General features: G+C 39.4%; 1 protein-coding gene across 1 annotated transcript in view; it reads right to left on the bottom strand.

Annotated features, from left to right (window-relative positions):
- The window catches only part of LOC139465311 (sex peptide receptor-related protein 2-like), a 197,466-nt gene extending 178,514 nt beyond the window's left edge, over positions 1-18,952 (bottom strand). The window contains exon 1 of the mRNA XM_071247000.1: positions 18,852-18,952. The gene's annotated coding sequence lies outside the window, so the exon portion shown is untranslated. The remainder of the gene's footprint in view (positions 1-18,851) is intronic.
- Positions 18,953-19,449: the final 497 nt, after the last annotated feature.

Raw genomic sequence — 19,449 nt, 5'->3', positions numbered from 1 at the left:
TGTGTCGTTACGACGAAATATACAGAAACATCACATGTCGTAGGTTCCCTTCTTACGTCGCTATGACGAAATCTTCAGACATCTTGACGAGTGCAAAACATTTCGAACTTACTTATGTGTAACGTTGACATGTCGCTCAGAAGACATCTAGGTCACACCTTTCAGTTAGAAAATGTACTTCTCTAGGCAGGTGAAAATAAATACTACATGCTTATAAGGTTCACAGTCGGAGGGGGTGGGGATGGCATGTTTATTACCTGAGATTAATTAAAGTGTTTGTTCAAACGTTATTTAATCAATGTTATAACTTCCCTTAGGTTAACTGAATGTGGACGTTTTGGGCAAATGCTTTCATTTCGATTAAGTCGTCGGCCCGTGCCTTCCCCGATCTGCACAGCTCATTCCTCAAGCTGTGGTATTTATCGGTCTGGGCCATTCCCAATACAGCATCAAATTTCTTAATCGCCACTTCCACCCTTCACACTGCTCTCTACCGGCATGCTCTCTTAGTGCCATTCTAGAGCTTCCACTGACTTCAGATGGACTATTTCTTCTTGTCACTGTGGTCGTTATGTCGTTTTGAAGAGGTCAAGTATGCTACACTGGGGAGCAAAAGAAACTATACCTCTCAGTTGATTGTATGGTATGTTTGATTTTCAATTGAAAATTAGCGATATTATATCCAAGAAATGAACCATACTGGCGCCTACTCAGCACTCAAAGAATACTTCTACTTCTATAATTTGATTTAAAACTTTTAAGAATTAAAAAGGATAATCGCAAAATACACCGCTGCTGTAAGGTATCACAGACATTTATCTCTGTAAATCAATAATTATGACTTTTTTTCGCCTCAAATTTACAATTCAAACATGGTAGCGGCATTTGGTTGAAAATTCACTTCTTAACCAAGTCATCATTAAACTAATTTAATATTTACACAAAATTACCCAGCCACAGATTACGTTTTACAAACTGAAGCAGGAATGAGTGGTGGTTAGATAAATAAAATCAAATTTAGCAGTTCTTTCAATTTTCGGTTGCATGACAACAAAACTCGATGTACATTTGCTCTTCAGTTTATTTCTCTGACGGTTAACGTTTGGGAATGAAGGTCATATATTATCATGATTTTGAAAGGAGGAGCGACGGTCTGACGAGCCAGACTTCACAAGGCTTCTACAAATGACGACATCACTGCAGGATAACGTTTCTCTTATTACGTACAATCAATCAAACTGAAAGTGATTTCTAAAATATCGATCTTAAAGTTAGACTACGGTTCCAGCTGTATCAACATGCTTATCAGTTAGTCCCAAGGGTGACCTTCCTGATTGTGTATCAAGGTGCCCAGACCAATCGTCAGTGATGCAGTGAACCAATGGCATGTCTGCTCCATATTCGGTTACTTACGGACATTTAACTGTACTATTGACCAATGAGACTTGATATAACATTGACCCAATTACACGATATGTATGCTTCAGTGCGCAGTTTTACATACGAGCGGTGTCTCAAATGTACCAAGGATATATAGTACACCCTTAAACGATTGCATGTATTGCGTTCAACGCTTTCCATTCTTGCTGGCTGCATTTGAACCAAATACACAGGCAGGCAGAATATGTCTGATGGCTTCAAAGTGACAAGTTATTCTCAGTTGATGAATATTGGCAAAATGGCTACCGCGCTGTAATCAAGTGTCTCCAACTGAAAGGGATAGCTCCAACAGCCATCCATGTGGACATTGTGTCAACTTTAGGGATGATGTTCCTTCCTCTGCCACAGTTAAGATGTAGGCGGCTGAATTCAAGAGAGGGGACAGTGTAAAAGATGGTCCCAGATCAGGAAGAACTCCAACTGCCTTCACCAAGGGAAATGCTGATAAGATTCATGAAATGACGATTGGTGATCGAGGACCCACCAACTAACACAGAGCCACAACATTGGACATATGTCATGAGAGAGCTGAGAACACTCTGAGGAATGAACTGGTCTTTACAAAGGTTTCGACTGACTGTTTTCCACTGCTTCTGGTCAGAAACCTTCCCGTTTCCTCATCTCCCAGTGAGTATTTACGTCGTTGGAAGCGATCCCAGCTGATATCAGTAGCGATTTGTAACCATGGATGGGCCTTGGGTTTACAACTATCAGTCAAGACTAAACAACAACCAAAACAGTGGAAACATTTAACGTTTTATTCCTCCAAAGAAGACAAAGTCTGTCCCATCAGCTGTCAAAGTGATGGCTTCGGTCTTCTGAGATTCCAAAGGAATCATGCGAGAGGGCTACCTATTGAAAGGTCAGACCATTAATGGCCAATCCTATGCTAATTTGCCAATGAGGGCAAACTCGCTGACGGTGTAAAAAATGTTATATTTGGGATAACACTTTCTTAGTAAAGTACAGATCCTCGTACTTTCTTTTTCACTGAAGGTGTTTTGGTCCACTAGTTCAATTCATGCGACTTTGAACTCATGGGACTTTCTCCGTATTCACTAGATTTGCCACCGCCAGATACACTACTGCCTAGAAGTTCATTCCCCTTATACGCATGGGCAACGCGTTACGCAACCAGTGTGCATCGGGTTGGTCACGCGTGTGATACCCGTGTGCAACGCGTTGCACACGGGTGTGCACCCCGTCCGCCACTCGTGTGCAACGCGTGACACACTCATTAGAGGGGGAACAAACTTTTGACCAAAGGAGGACCCGTCTTAAGCTGAACCTGGAGGTGGTAACAAGGAGAGAAAATTTTGTTATCCTGACGAAAAATGATAATGCACATGTATTTCCTAATGTCTCCTTTCTTTATGTGATTTTGTGGGAATAACATGAATACTGTTGTGATCAAATAGATGTGTTTTGTTTTATACGACCATTGCTTCTAAATCCGATGGTGTTAAGAGAATACATGGTCCTGGAACATGTTATTGCAATTGAAATGCTTTTATTGTGATTTGACATTAACCGTCTGTAGTACGACTTTCAGTGATAATATGTATGAGGTTTGGCGGCGCATTGTTTTTATTGGACCCTAATTACTTTATGATGACTTGGACTCTTTATCACAGCTCCATAGCCGTGAGGCTGGAAAAGAGCAGCATGTAATTAATGAGGGTGGGTTATATCATTTAGGATACACTTGAGGGAGAGAATACTAATTACCGTACTACAGGAAGAGACCTGTAGACGTAAGCGCGGGGTTGTGTTTTAGCTGGCCGTTCGATAATGGCCGCCAGGAAAAGTGAGCTTTGACTGCGTCATCTAAAATAAATAATAAGATACAGCAGTGTTATTTTCACGGTCTGTTGAATAAACTCCCAGTGCAACGGTCAATGTATCTTCTACTTGATCCTTGATACATCATTTTGGCATTCACAATATATAGTATTTCAACGTACAAAAGAGCACTGATCTAAAGCAATTCCGCGGGAGTAGTTGTTACCTGTGCATTACTGTATTTTCTCAGTGAGTACCTGGATGATATAGCAGAAATCTAGTCTTGTTCGCGACCTGTGCTCGCCATTCGTAAGCGCATTTTTATTGAAAGTAGAAGGACATATGGTCACACTGATCAACAAAAATGAAATACAGTTTTTGAAATGTAGGTATATTTGTGGGGAGCATCGGTAATGGTGATGCAGTTTTGATAAGTCACTTGCTTGGTAATTGTGCGATCATCGTGTACACTATTTTGACTTGCAACACAAAGTAAATATTTCATCTGCACATTGCTTATTTTACCGTGTGTATATGTTTACATTCAAAATGTAAACAGATTTCACTAAGGAAATGTATTAAACGCCTAAATATTCAGTTTATTTTACAAATTAACTGAAAAATATGTCCATCTTTATTAATATGATAACGAATTCCAAATATTTGTTTATGTTTAATATCATCACCAAGTACAGTTCTGTATTGTTTGGCTTCTTTTCTTAGCATAATTAATATATTGTGATGTGTTTAAGCTCTTTTGGTCGTCTTTATCATTTTTAGTCAGTCGGTTAAATAAATGAATGGATTATTCAGTCAATTTGTAAAATGACTGAAATATTTAGATATTTTATAAATTGCCTGAGTGAATCATATTTTACACATTGACTGTAACATATACACGCTTACAAAAGAAAATACTTGTGAAAATAACGTCTATCGCGCATCGAAAAACTTCCCAACCAAACGGAAAGGAACAAGAATGATTCTGTTCAAAGCTGCAGCGAATGAATGAAAACAAAATGCAAATATCATTATTACAACCTACCAAAGTTATAATGTATCCGGGAATATCAACATAAAGGAACAATATCCATTGCGTCTGCAGCTGTACAAAAATACTTATTCGATGTCAAATGTCTATGTGAGAATCAAATACTTTAATAATAATTATTTGGAAACAATATTTGGAATATATATGAAATATATTAAAATATTTAAATATATCGTTTTTAAACGTTATTTAAATGTATCGAATATTATAACCCGTGTCTGTTTCTTAACTGATCACTTAGTTTGTTTCAATTGTTTCACATAGGTGCCAAGTTAGCTGAGAAAGCCCACGTGACAACTATTTTTATAATGTCCACGGTTCTTAAAAACATACATTGAGTTAGATAACAATGAACAACCAGTCAGTGTATTATCGGTTACCCTTTGAACAAAGTATGTTGTTTTTACATCTGTACTTCACGCCATGATATGAGTGTATTCCCTAGGTTTAGTAACCCTACCTTCACATGTAAACACTTACTTTTGACATATCCACTGTGCAAGATAACAGTAATTAATCAATCAACGTATTTCCTGTTGATCCTTTGATGTCTGGGAATGATCAGTTGATTTACAAAAAAAGTAAATCAACTGATCATACATCTCTTGCTGGGCTGCCACGTGCATAATTCACATTCCACCTCACTTCAAACCTGGATTTAGATTAAATAATTACCCCAGGTACAAGAAAGACCAAATTTGAACCTTTATCCGGTAATCTGAGTGGTGCTACAACTGAGTATACATAATATAAATTCATTAACTGAGCAGCATGTGAATTACGACAAATTCAGAAGTGTAGGGTTATACCAGAAAATGTGGATGACAACAAGGGAGTAGTAATTGTATCATCCACGCAATCCGAAATCCGCAAATGCTTTCACTCAGGGATACTTTTTTTATTATCAAACTGTAACAATCAGGGGTATTTCCAAATAACGACATCCGATGAGCTTTCGCCGTTATTTGTCTGTTTGTTTAGGCTGAAAAAATTAATTACCATGCGCCCTTTGTTGAAATCTTCATAGATCACGGGTAACCAATCAGTTTTCAAAAATGCGTAAGTTTATTTAGCTGTCCTTGCAGACTGGTAGCCCAGTCTCTTGTCACGCTCGGTTGCGTTAACGAGCAAATTGACTCACGGCAGCTAGTAAGCCCAAGCGGAAATCCAAAGGTCGTATTACCTGAAGAATCAACCTTCATTTGCGAAATATCTACTGCTCTTAAAATCAATATTTCTCCCAATACTAAAATTCAGAACTTTCTAACCAAGGATTACCAGTTGAAACTGGTCGATGGCTGAACATTCCCAGGGAAGACAGCCAGTGTCCACGCTGTGATTCTATCGCTGTGGGAGATGAATTGCATTATTCATTCCGATGTGAAGCTTTACACCAACGGCGATATGAACTCTTAAATAAGCAATATCTTAAGTTTCCAAACATTTAAGAAAATTATGACCACTAACAGTGTAAGAAATCTAAAAGGCCTATCTAAATTCCTTAACAATGTGTACAATACAATTGGTAAATTGTATTAGTATCCACGTATCCTATTTTTATTATTTTTGTTAAATTGTACATAATAAAAATTGTAGATAATTGTATGTCATGTTATTCTAAGAATAAATGAGTTTGAGTTTGAGTTCGACACCCGAGAAGAAGCCAGAGATTAGTGCTCCTTTTTGAATAGTTTACAATCATGTGTTTTAGGGTTAGCTGTGTTGGCTTAAACGTATTTTTATTTCAAAAGAAATCTGGATCGGTAAACAAGCAAAACTTGCTTATGTAATACCTCTCCAGGTAACAACTTAACAACAGCTGGATATATATATATAAGAGAGTGATGAACATAAACATACAAAATGCACAAATGAAATACACGAAGCCAGTACACTGAAGCAAGTGGTGTCTGTGAAATAAGGTAATGCAGTTTTCCTTTACTACATGCATAAAATTAAGCTACTCAAACCTTTTGCTTTTGACAATGATGTCATGAACTGATTTAAGAAGAGTCATGTTTGTAGAACTGCTTAACTACTGCCATGTAATATCATGTTTAGACCATACCCATGTGTGTAGAAATACACACTGTTTCTGATATTATCGTATTTTTTAACAGTTATAGAAAAAGTGAATTGCATCTTCAAGGTGATATCCACAAGTGCAGTCTGGTATGTCTGATACATGTCGTCTAAACTTATCAGCGTTTAAGTCACTGCAGCCGAGCCTAAGGCGACAGTGGACAATTTGGCATGATCTATGAAAATATTTGAAGTCAAAATTATTAATAATTGCATCAGAACGATTAATTAAGGATTTGATTTCTTTTAATGAGCGAGCATTAGTTACTTCATCGGATAGAGGGTTCCGCAGGTTGATCATATCCAGAAGAAATGATAATAAGCATAGGTCTGTGTTCTACATTTGATTGTTTGTATGTTGAATCTTTTTCTAAGGTTATATTTGCTGTTATCAGAGAATTGAATATACACTTTTCAAATATTTTGGCTAAGCAACTTGTGAGTGCTACAGGTCTATGATTTGGGCATTCATGTTCATCGCTGACACTGATACCGCATCAGCCCGGCAGTGGACTTGACACAGTTATTTGCGCACTGATTATATAACTCCTACAGACAGGTGGGGTGGTTGTTCAAAGCGAAACGGACGACCACGTCTGTTATCTAATAAATGCTGTGCGGCGCCTTTGATCTTGCCTCCAACCATACACCTTATAGTAGTAAACGACGATCAGGATGGCCTAGAAATAAACACAATTCTGTCTGCCCAGTGTATCCACAATTAACTAGAATGCTTCATATCTACAAATATATATATAGAAAATTGCATCAGTGTGGTTTATCATGTACAATGCTTTCTTACGCTTGGTGAGGCAGACTGAAATTGAACATTAGGATAACGTCAGCAGGGATAAAAGAGGTCATACCAAAGAACTTTATTTACTAGTGGAAAAATCAGACATTCCGATCAACCACTACAAGCCCCGGCCGGATCTCAAGGTTGACCAGATCAACACCCCAAAGGAATATCTCTACGCCAAACAAGGAGTCCCTTTCGTCATGGTGCACAAGAAAGGGGGACAGGACATCGAGTAAGACATCACAAACTACACATACTTGTACCACTTCTTCCAGAGTAGTGGCGTACCGACCTCAAACCACTTCGTCGCCAATACCGCCGCCCTCCTTGCCAAGAGTCTCTACCAGAATCCCGACCCCCAGGATGAGAAGCTGACCAAGAGACTACTACAAGGACTAAACTTAATTTTTTTTAAATTTTTTTTTTTTTTGGGGTGGGTGGGGGGTGTTTGCACTTCTTTATTTAATCATTACGCTTTTTTACCCTAATAGTATAAGTGCTTCCCCGTGTGCGAGATAGGCTAAAGTCGGAAAGCGCACGTTAAATCTCCGAGGTACCTATCTACCAGAACTTTATTTGCTGTTCTGGTCATACATAAATATATGTAAGTTACGTACATGGGGAGGCTAGATTATTTACAGCTTACAGCAATATAGTGCAAATAGTATGTTCAATAAAAGAAAACGTTGATAGATCTATAACACACTTTTTGTACTTTTAAACAAACTGTGGACTTTTAAGACATTTTCGCTTATTGTAATAACATCTAGCTAACCAATCATGTCAATCTATGAAATCTACAAGCATAGTTGCTGTCAAACCTAAAAAACATATACAGGGAGGTAAGTTTTGACTTGCCAAGCACCTTAAGGTGAGTTTACTTTTAAACTGTCAAAAGCTATTGTCCCTTCAATACTAGTATAAGTCTGGAAGCTGTCTCTCGGACTGTTATGAGTTATGATGTATTTTATGATATAACTGGGGAATGTTCAAATTAGTTACTGTCATTTAATCCAACGTTCTAACTGTCAACTGTCTCAACAGGATCATAGGTTTGGTTATATATCTCCTCCCTGTCTCTATGTCTTAAGTTGGTAATCGGTAACTGCGGTCCAAATGTATCAACTTACTCATCTATTGTTGCAAACTTGACTGATTTAAACATATCTTATTGATCATAAACTACTCAGTCAGTCAAGCACCTGTATCAGAAATGTAAAACCAGCCATGTTTCATATTGTCCCAATATCACTGAAAAATGCCGATGTAACGTGACATATAAATTTACTCACAGACAATATATTTTTCGTGAGAGTGAAGCACAATTTTATTAAAGTTTTATTAACAATTTCATAAACTATAATAATATTAATATTAAAATTCATCATCACTTGCCAAGTTTATGAAAATGTCCCCATTTGGGAGATGTCACATATAAACAAGGATTCGAACTAAATTTGATCGTCTTTGACACTGAGGTTTATCCCCACTTTGCCAGCAAACTGCAGAAGATTAACAGTGAGTGAGTGAGCATCGTTTCTATGTTTATACAAGAAAAGATGTCATGCCAAAAACGCTCACAGTAGTTAGTGAGTAAACTCACGACCTGTCATGACCTGGTTGAGTGACTTCCTCCAATCAACATGAAAGGATTACCCACAGAGAAAGAAAGGATTAAAGTCACCCATAAATCTTCTCCTAACGTAGTACTCCAACTTCTAAATGCCTCTCAAAGAAGGATTAAAATCCTAAAGATATCCTATCTACGTGGTATAGGTACTCACAACCTCTAATAATAAACTGTTACGTTTGGTATCACCAGCAATACTCACCATGGTCATTGGGCAAATGTAAAAATCACAAACCCTAACGAGATTCTGTCAACATGGTCACACCCGGTGATTGTGAAGATCTCAAATTCTATCAACTGTCAGACAGCACGGCTGTTCATATTCATTTACAACATCCTCTTATAATTAGTATAAAAGTGTCCCACACAAAACCTTCTTTTATTTATTCTTTCAAAATACAACACAGAAAGTGGGGTGTGGGGAAATGGGACATTTTCCTACGTGAAATAATGAGACATTAGTAGTGGTGACGGCTATATCATAATTGTACTGTCTAAAGCATAAATTTGGCGAACGAAAAACGTTATATTTGCAATCAAATGGAATGACTCGTGTGGGCAAATGAATATGTTCGCAATCCACAAACAATCATTTTATTAATGGCGAACATTTACCAACCCGCGACAATCGTGTCAACACGGGCGTTCCCCTAGCAATAAACTCGCATCTAAATTCACTACTGTTCTACTGTCGGCTAGCCACAATGGCTAGACTGGACCCTAGTGGAATGGTTCATGCCATAAAAGTCTAGCAACCGAACACTAATAAGATGGGCCGACCTTGTATTTACGGTCTGGTGAGCACAGCTCAATGGCCGCTCATTAACTCAAATTTCACATCTCACTGTTTTGTTTTATCTCACTATTCATTTGATAAATTTGTCAACTTCAACTGGAACCCGGTCCCGTGTTACACGCGTGGCACACGCGTGTGCAACGGGTTGCACACGCGACGCACACCCGTTGCACACCCGTGTCCAACGGGTGCTCACCCCGTGTGCAACCCGTTGAGCACCCGTGTCACATGCGTGTTACACGCGTTCTCAACGCGTGTTAGGGGAATGAACTTTTAGGCAGTAGTGTACTTCCATCTGTCCCAAAACTTGAAGAAAGAAATGTCTGTCAAGCATAATGCATATGCTGAAGACGTCGTTTCTGCTGTAAAGGACCTTCAACCAGGAGTTACTCATTTCCACCAGCAGCTGGAAGCCTTCTACACCAGAGGCATCCAGGAACTCCACCATCGCTGACAGACGTGCGTGGACCTCTGGGGGGGATTATATTGAAAAGTACCTCCATCACCGCAGTTCATCTTATTTAGACATCCCTCTACGTCGCTGGGTGCGGTACCACATATGGGTCGTCGTGTAGCACTACATAATTATGTTTAGTGCATGGTACTACATACGGAAGAAATGTGTTCAAATATCGAGTCATTGTCGGACAGAAGAGTCTCAGAGGTCATTAATGTTTCAGTATACAGGACTACATATGTTTCAGTGTGCACGCTTATATATGCTCCAGTGCACAGCGCTACAAGCATCAGTGTGAGGTGTTGCACTGATGTTTCAGTGTACAGTGCCATATATGCTTAAGTGTTTAGTAATGCGTATGTTTCAGTGTTTAGTAAAACATATGCTTCAGTGCTCAATAATGCGTATGTTTCAATGTTCAGTAATGCGTATGTTTCAATGTTCAGTAATGCGTATCTTTCAGTGTTTAGTAAAGCATATGCTTCAGTGCTCAGTAGTGCGTATATTTAGGTGTTCAGTAATGCGTATGTTTCAGTGTTCAGTAATGCGTATGTTTCAGTTTTAAGTATTCCGTATGTTTCAGGGTTCAGTAATGCGTATCTTCAGTGTTTAGTAAAGGATAAGCTTCCATGCTCAGTAATGCGTATGTTTCAGCGTTCAGTAATGCGTATGTTTCAGCGTTCAGTAATGTGTATGTTTCAGCGTTCAGTAATGCGTATGTTTCAGCGTTCAGTAATGCATATGTTTCAGCGTTCAGTAATGCTTATGTTTCAGCGTTCAGTAATGCGTATGTTTCAGCGTTCAGTAATGTGTATGTTTCAGCGTTCAGTAATGCTTATGTTTCAGCGTTCAGTAATGTGTATGTTTCAACGTTCAGAGATGTGCATGTTTCAGTAATACATACGTTTCACAGTTCAGTAGCACGTATTTTTCAGTGTACGGGACTACACATCTTTCAGTTTTATTGTTATAAACAACCCTCGGTGTGTGCCTTGGCTGAACATAATTGTTTACAATGTATCCAAATCTGTCGAGACAGTACCTTGACTCTAAGGGCAACTTGATTGAACCCCGAACGCTCGTTGAGAAGACCATAAAAGCTCGTCCAAGATAACCCATTCTAATTAATTCTTTCTCGAACACGGCATATGTCGCCCAATCAATAGAGTTCATCACCACTGGGATCAGTTATCCTAACCTGGGAAACATGATGCTTTCCTTCCTTCCTTCCTTCGCAAACGCATTTCAAATATTGTTCAGCAATCCTACGCTTGAGTTCAATAGCTGGACAATTAGAACCGATATGTATGAGAGTTGAGTGAGCATATTGCCCCATCGTATGGCAAGCATACGACTACCTCTAATCGCTTTGTCAATAGTTATTTACGACACACCTGAGGTTCCATTAGAATAATAGCAATGACGATTATTTGTCCTTTCTCTTGTGTAATATATCTAGTATAACACTTCGTTATATTGCAGGAATATTGCTAATATAGTATATAGTTTGTATAGTAAGATGCTTGTTTCCAGCGCATTGTTTATTTTATTTTATTTACTATTTATAAGGGGACTGTGGTGTTACAGTATAGAATACTATTTATTGAGTGAGTTTATTGGTTTTACGCCGTTTATCAATATCCCAGCAACATCAGAACAGAACATACATTGTTCCTATGTACTTGTATTATCAGCGACACATTTAGTGAAGAAGGTGGCAGCAATCATGGACAAAAGGATATTATTCGGCTCGAAAACATGTAAATATGTATGCATCGATATGGTGTACGTTTCTTCACATTCGTTGCACGAAAAAGATTACCAAGCAAACAAATCCTGCATATTCGACGGGATGAACGAACACTTTATCTATATAACTTCATCTACCGCATTACCTATCTCACTGAAACACAAAACAGTGTCAGCGTTGCAATTATCGTAATTTCCGTACGTTGATGGAGTATTACAATAGTTGAAGGGCTACGAATTCCCGAACCTCATAATAGTTGAAGCGCTGCGATTTTCGTAATTCCTATTCTTTAACGTAGACTTACAAAAGTTAAAGAGCTGCGACTATCGAAACTCCTATATTCTAACGTAGACTTACAAAAGTTAAAGAGCTGCGACTATCGAAACTCCTATATTTTAACGTCGACTTACAATAGTTGAAGCGCGGCGGCTCTCGTAATTCCCATACATAACTTAAAAAATAACTGAGGAGATGCGACTATCGTAACTCCTATATTTTAACGTCGACTTACAATAGTTGAAGACCTGCCACCATCGTAATTCCAATACTTTAAAGCAAACAAAAATTGAAGAGCTGCGACTGTTGAAATTCCATACGTTAACGTAGTCTCAGATGTACAATAGCTGAAGCGCCGCGACTATTGTAAATCCCATACCGTACCGTTGACTTTACAGTAGTTGAAGACCTGCGACTATCGTAACTCCCATACGTTAACGTAGACTTACAATAGTTGAATAAAGCGACAAAACCCTTTCCATGTCCAATAGAAATCTCTGCATAAAGCAGGGTCGATTGAACGATTTCGACTCATATCATAGTGATGATACCAGGTGTTTGCCGAAAGGTGAGCGTATCCTGCCCCACCAGTGGCACCCGTCACAGGAGATGCGACTATCGTAACTCCTAGATGTTAACGTACACTTACGCTAGTTGAAGCGTGGCGACTATCGTAATTCCCATACTGTAATGTAACCAATAACTGAAGAACAGCGACTTTTGTAATCCCATACGTTTACGTGGACTCAGATGCACAACAGTTGAAGCGCTGCGACTATCGTGACTCTTATATTTCAACGTAGACTTACAATAGTTGAAGAACTGCCAACGTCGTAATTCCAATACAGTAACGCAACCAGCAACTGAAGAGCTGCCACCATCGTAATTCCAATACACTAACGCAAACAACAACTGAAGAGCTGCCACCATGGTAATTCCAATTCAGTAACGCAAACAGCAATTGAAGAGCTGCCACCATGGTAATTCCAATACAAATAACGCAAACAACAACTGAAGAGCTGCCACCATGGTAATTCCAATACACTAACGCAAACAACAACTGAAGAGTTGCCACCATCGTAATTCCAATACAGTAACGCAAACAGCAATTGAAGAGCTGCCACCATCGTAATTCCAATACAGTAACGCAAACAGCAATTGAAGAGTTGCCACCATCGTAATTCCAATACAGTAACGCAAACAGGAATTGAAGAGCTGCCACCATCGTAATTCCAATACAGTAACGCAAACAGCAATTGGAGAACTGTAACCATCGTAATTCCAATACAGTAACGCAAACAGCAACTGAAGAGCTGCCACCATCGTAATTCCAATACAGTAACACAAACAGCAATTGAAGAGCTGCCACCATCGTAATTCCAATACAGTAACGCAAACAGCAATTGAAGAGCTGCCACCATGGTAATTCCAATACAGTAACGCAAACAGCAATTGAAGAGCTGCCACCATCGTAATTCCAATACAGTAACGCAAACAGCAATTGAAGAGCTGCCACCATCGTAATTCCAATACAGTAACGCAAACAGGAATTGGAGAACTGTAACCATCGTAATTCCAATACAGTAACGCAAACAGCAACTGAAGAGCTGCCACCATCGTAATTCCAATACAGTAACGCAAACAGCAATTGAAGAACTGCAACCATTGTAATTTCAATACAATGGGTGGGGTGAACGGGTAGTCCCGATATGGGTACAATGTGTGACGCCCATTTCTGGTGTCACCCGCCGCGATATTGCTGGAATATTGCTAATAGCGGCGTAAAACCACATTCACTCACTCACTCACTTCTTTCATATGGATACAGAACAAACAAACACATAAGTATTCAAGGACCTGAACCGTTTAAAGTTGAATAAATCGTTTGCAAATCGTTGCCCAGATTAATTTATAATTTTAACAACTGGCACACAGTCACACAAAATACGACTTTGTAATGCATGCAGAAGTAATGCGCTTAAACATCGAATCATTAAACATAGTCCGACAGTTGATTCAGAGAGGTCATTAATTTTCCCAGCACGACAAACTGTAATTTCACAGTACGTCTGAGTACGCAGGTATTGATTGTGCAGTTAACCTACAGTAGTTTAAATCAAGGCATTGGCGACAGGCAGCACTTATTAACTTAATCTGGCACAAGAAGAAAACATCTAAAGACAAAAACAAAATGACCGACAAATACTGAACACTTCTATTGAAATGAATTTCCCATTACCGTGATCTTTGTAGTGCATAAATGTTCCTCAGGAACATCTTCTACCCATAAGGCTTTGAACTAAATTTATGCTGAGACCGATAAAACATAACAGATATATAATTAATCGACGTTTTATTAATTAAATAAGGGACCAAAGCAGCAATTCGATTTTAGTGTGAAATAGTCTATATCGCGAACAGAGATTGATCATAACTTGCAATTGCCTACCAAAACGATGTCATTAATTCATTTGCCTCAATCCATAATGGGGCGGGTGGGTAGCCTAGTAGTTAAAGCGTTACCCCGTCACGCTGAAGACCCGGGTTCGATTCCCGACATGGTTTCAATGTGTGAAGCCCATTTCTGGTGTCCCCCGCCTTGATATTGCTGGAACATTGCTAAAAGCGGCGTTAACCCATACTCACTCACTCACTCAATCCATAATGACTTTCTGTGCAGGTGTTACACTTCAATGGTACATTAAGAATAGGGTCACCTAAAAAAGTAGGCGAAATACGGCCCTTGTTTTCCTTCAAATCCGTCTTAATATTATATATTCTGTTATAGCGATGTGGTGTTAATAAAGGTATAACCTTCTTGTGCGTTCTGTCCGCGGTGCGTCTTCGTGCTCTCTTGCCCGTCTTGTTATTGCTGGAATGTTGCTAGAAGTGACATCAAACCATATGACACACACACTCACATACTCCTTGACCATGTTCACTCACTTCATATTGTATACGGGGCGGTCGGGTAACCTGGTGGTTAAAGCGTTTGCTCGTCACGCCGAAGACCCGGGTTCGATTCCCGATATGGGTACAATGTGTGAAGCCCATTTCTGGTGTCCCCCGCCGTGATATTGCTGGAATATTGCTAAAAGCGGCGTACAACCATACTCACTTACTTACTCACCCACTCACTCATATTGTATACCCTAAATGTTGATAGATACAATGTTGTAAACCAGGCGATATGCATATACTTAAATCAGTTTGTAACAAATGAAACGCATCCACACAGTGTGAAATAAATTATATGGTGTAGCAGATTTCAATATCTTTTACACCGGTTATTGGTGAGGGAGTGAGCTGGTACTCTCCGATGGTCAGAATATCCAAGTAGTAACGAGTAAACTTGCCTTGTTAATCTTTGCAGTTCAACTGATAGGTGATCATGAGGTGAAATTAGGTTTTAACGTCAGGTCCAAGATTATTGCACTTATATAGCGACGTGCATGCACGTGTGTATGTGTGTGTGTGTGTGGCTGATTGTATTAGTCCGGACTAATGCCGATTTTTAGTACTAGCTCACTGAGATACCATGTGCAGTTTAACATGAATACCCCACTCAGACACAGTATACTGACTCCGAGCCGACCAGTCCTTGTTTTAGCCCCTTTATGCTGAGCACCAGACAGGATAACAACAAGTACCATCTTTTAACGACCTTGGTATGACGCGGCCGAGTATCGAACCACGGTCCTTCCGCTCTCCGGGCGGACGCTCTACCACTAGACGACGGAGGCTGTCAGCTCAAATGATAACGCACACTTGAAAGTCTATAGCAATGAACGGCAAGCTATTATACAAATTCCAATATTCACCCAAAGAAATAATTTTATGGATAACACCTTCTGGTGTATTGCATTTAGCAACGTTTCGATATATATTCTTACACAGTCATCAAACTGGTAACGGTTCAAGAACCAGAAGTTGTTTTCCAAAAACGTTTGTGTTCTTATTTACTCACCAACTTCTAGAATGCCGATCGGTCAAAGAATTTATGGAAATAGTTAACTCCAGCAAAATACTATCTGTTCTTGTGGCCAGACACCTAAACCCTAGGCGAAACTTAATATTTAGGCCCCAGTTCATATCCCTACCAGTCTGCGACGGAAATGGTATTCATCACCTCAAAACGAAACCACTTTCGGTCCACGTTCTTCACCCTACCAGGAGTCCTTCGTTGTCTGCTGCGGAAATAGTATTTATCCCCTAAGAACATTATCACTTCCGTCCCCATGGCGTCCCATGAATGAACAGATCGGTAAATTCTGGAAGGAAACCATGCTTTGGCCTGACCAAAATCCTTAGAGAACAGCCCTTGAGTCTACTGGTTGAGTTGTTTGGTGTCTGACTGTCCACGACTTGGTTGTAAGGTTCACAGCTTCTCCTTGTATAAGGAGAACAGCCCCGCCCCAAAGATCTGCTGAGTACTGGTATCTGTCTATGCCAGACAAGGTTCTCAATGTTAACTTCTGCTCCTTGTGTGCGAAGAACAGCCCCACCCCAAGGATGTCTGCTAGTCGAATACTGGTGTCTTTCCGTCGAAGACAAGTTCTCAAGGTATTGGTAGATCCTCATCTCTAGAATGGCTACTATGAGAACCGATTGGTATCCAGAGTATGACCAAATTCTAAGAAGCCTGACGCCATTTCCAAGACCATTTCCAATTTTATATATATCACAGCTATCTACAGGACGACGATCGGTGTCAAGCCGCGCTTGAGGCGCTGTCCACTGGAACTTTCAGTACTGACCTGTTCGCCAATATTCCCGGATGGCTTTCCACTTTAACTCATCTTTAGACGTGTTGGTGCTTCACTGCTTTTATCTCCACGCCGGTTGTATGCTAGCTTTGCTTCCTGGATACAAGCTGAAAGTTGGCGTTGTCACGCCGATACTATGTACAGACCGCCGACTTCAACGCATTATCAAGTGGCTCCGGCGAAGGCTATTAGCGTTACCTGGTTGTCACCTGTCTCCACTTATCACCACACACGCTGAGACCATTTATCTACATTTCTTTCAGTTCAATTTATAAATATAAAGTCATCACTTATATTAAATCGAAAAATAACAATCTCATAAAGGGATATTAATATCAACACAGCGCAGATATCTAAAACTTTTGAAGGTGACATCTTCTTAACAAGGAATTTTTTATGCACTCGTTCCATGTATTGGTGTTATATATGTGGATATAACATTATATATCTTCATTGTTCGCTTGCATTGTCTCACTTTTCAGTGAAGTGAAGACTGATAAAATTCTACAGCCTGCATACATAAAAAAACAATGTTCAATATGCACAACAAAAGTTTGTCTCATACTGGGAAATGTAATACGGAGTTGTTTAATGAAACAACATGAACATACCAAGCTAGTAACACTTTCCACCTGTTCACTGACGTCATCATTACGTCATGGCATGACGTCACGATGTCAGTAAAGTGGATTTACTTTGCCGTTTCCTAGTTTCTGGTGATTCTTACAGTTTCAAACTTTTTCATAAATATTTATTTTGTAAAATAAGTCAAAAGCTATGTTTGTCAAACTACATCTTCTAGTTTAGACTAAGTCGATAACCCAGAGTGTATCTAACTTATAATTTTGTTTGATCAAGCCGTTTTACCTCGCCCATGCTCATGTGAAATTCAGTTTGTTCTCAGGGATAAACCGTGAGGCAAATTGGGGATAGTCTAGTTGCTAAAGAGAACGCTCCGGTACATTTCTGTTTGATAGGTGCAATATGTGCTGACGTGTCCCCCGCCGCGATATAGCAACATTCCGGAAAGATGCTTAAAACCTACCCATTCACTCATGAAAGTAACTCGCGCAGTTGCAATTGGAGAATCGGACTACAAAGCAACTTCCGCACGATGATAAGCTGACCACATGATTATCACAGCAGCGTTCTGAAGTTGTTAAAACGTGTCTACATCTTTGATCTTAACTTTCCCAAAAATATCTTCCCGATCTGCCACTATAAGGGTAAACGTTAGCTATTACCAGCGTTGTAGGAATTATGATAGTATACGTGACATAACATAAGTTTTAATCATAAACCCCATAACCTGTGTATTTTAGCAACACATAACGCTTTGAAATTGCCTACATTTTTACCTTTAAAAGAAAGACCACAATGTGTATAGCAGATACAGGCTAACTATAACATTAAATATTCACTCGTGCAGCGTCTTTGGATCATGTTCTGCCTTCATCTCAACACTGAATGTCACTCAGTTATATGTCAACTATACTCATCCCGCAGTGTGAATATTTCATTGAGCCATTACAAAACCAAGAAACATGCGGGGGTATGTAAATGACATCTGGGGAAATGTTAGATTGGTAAATATAATAAAAAAATATCGATACACTTCTTAGTTGCGATAATCTGGGATTGTATGAACATGCAGGATCTTCAGTTTAAATTCTGACTCGTCAATAATTAAACCGCGATGGATTTCTCCGTTATAAATGTTTAATGTACATATTTCCTGAGACGGTCATGAGAAGAAAAGGTTCCATCAAAGATAATACTGCGGAGATGTGTCTGAATTGTCTTATTATCATTTCAATACATAAATACACAAAATTGGTTGATTCTGATCATGTTTAACAAACACAATTAATATGGATTGAAACACTTAACATGTTTCGAAAAGAACAATTCTCGTTTGCCGCTGTGAAATACTTCCAAAAACAGATTAAATCAACAATATCCCGTAAGTTTGCTAGCCTTCAGTTCCCACATGCACTTCCAACAAGACATATTTCCACCTACCTGACATGCACCTGTCGAAGGTCTCCTTTGATGTGTGCCGCCCGCGAATACAAGTTAGGTATATCCGAAGCGACGAGGTAGAGGGAGTAATGCTTCGAAGAGAGACGAGAGCCTACTGTGTGTGTCGGCGAGACAGTGATTCCACGAGCTGGTATCGATCTCAAAGTAGTGTTTCCGCAGCTAGCGCTTGGCTCATTTCGGTCAAGGACTATGTACGGCCCCGGAGAAACACAGTTACCTCTCTTGGACACACTGCAACAGCGAACAGATGCATATATGATCATAGCTCCAAACATTTATGACATGAGAAATGCTGGCTTTTAGACGATCTTATTGTACCACTGTATTACTACTTCACACCAATGTATTACGTCAAAGAAATTGATGTCCCTCAGAGTCACTATGAAATTACTATATTAGTCACATTATAAGTGAGCGACAGTTAAAACTAGTTTGTAAAATTAAAGTATTGTGTTGGTGAATAATGAATAGGTACTTCTGTCACGGAAGTCGACTTTCTGTGAGACGGCGCATGTCGTTGGCATTTACCACTTTGGAGGAACCCGAAAGCACGAGCTTAATTACAGACAAACCAAGA

Source organism: Haliotis cracherodii, unplaced genomic scaffold (genome assembly GCF_022045235.1).
Source record: "Haliotis cracherodii isolate W230 unplaced genomic scaffold, xgHalCrac1.p SCAF_18, whole genome shotgun sequence".
Classification (NCBI taxonomy): domain Eukaryota; kingdom Metazoa; phylum Mollusca; class Gastropoda; order Lepetellida; family Haliotidae; genus Haliotis; species Haliotis cracherodii.
Note: the sequence above shows the minus strand (reverse complement) of the source record. Positions and strands in the feature narration are given on the sequence as shown.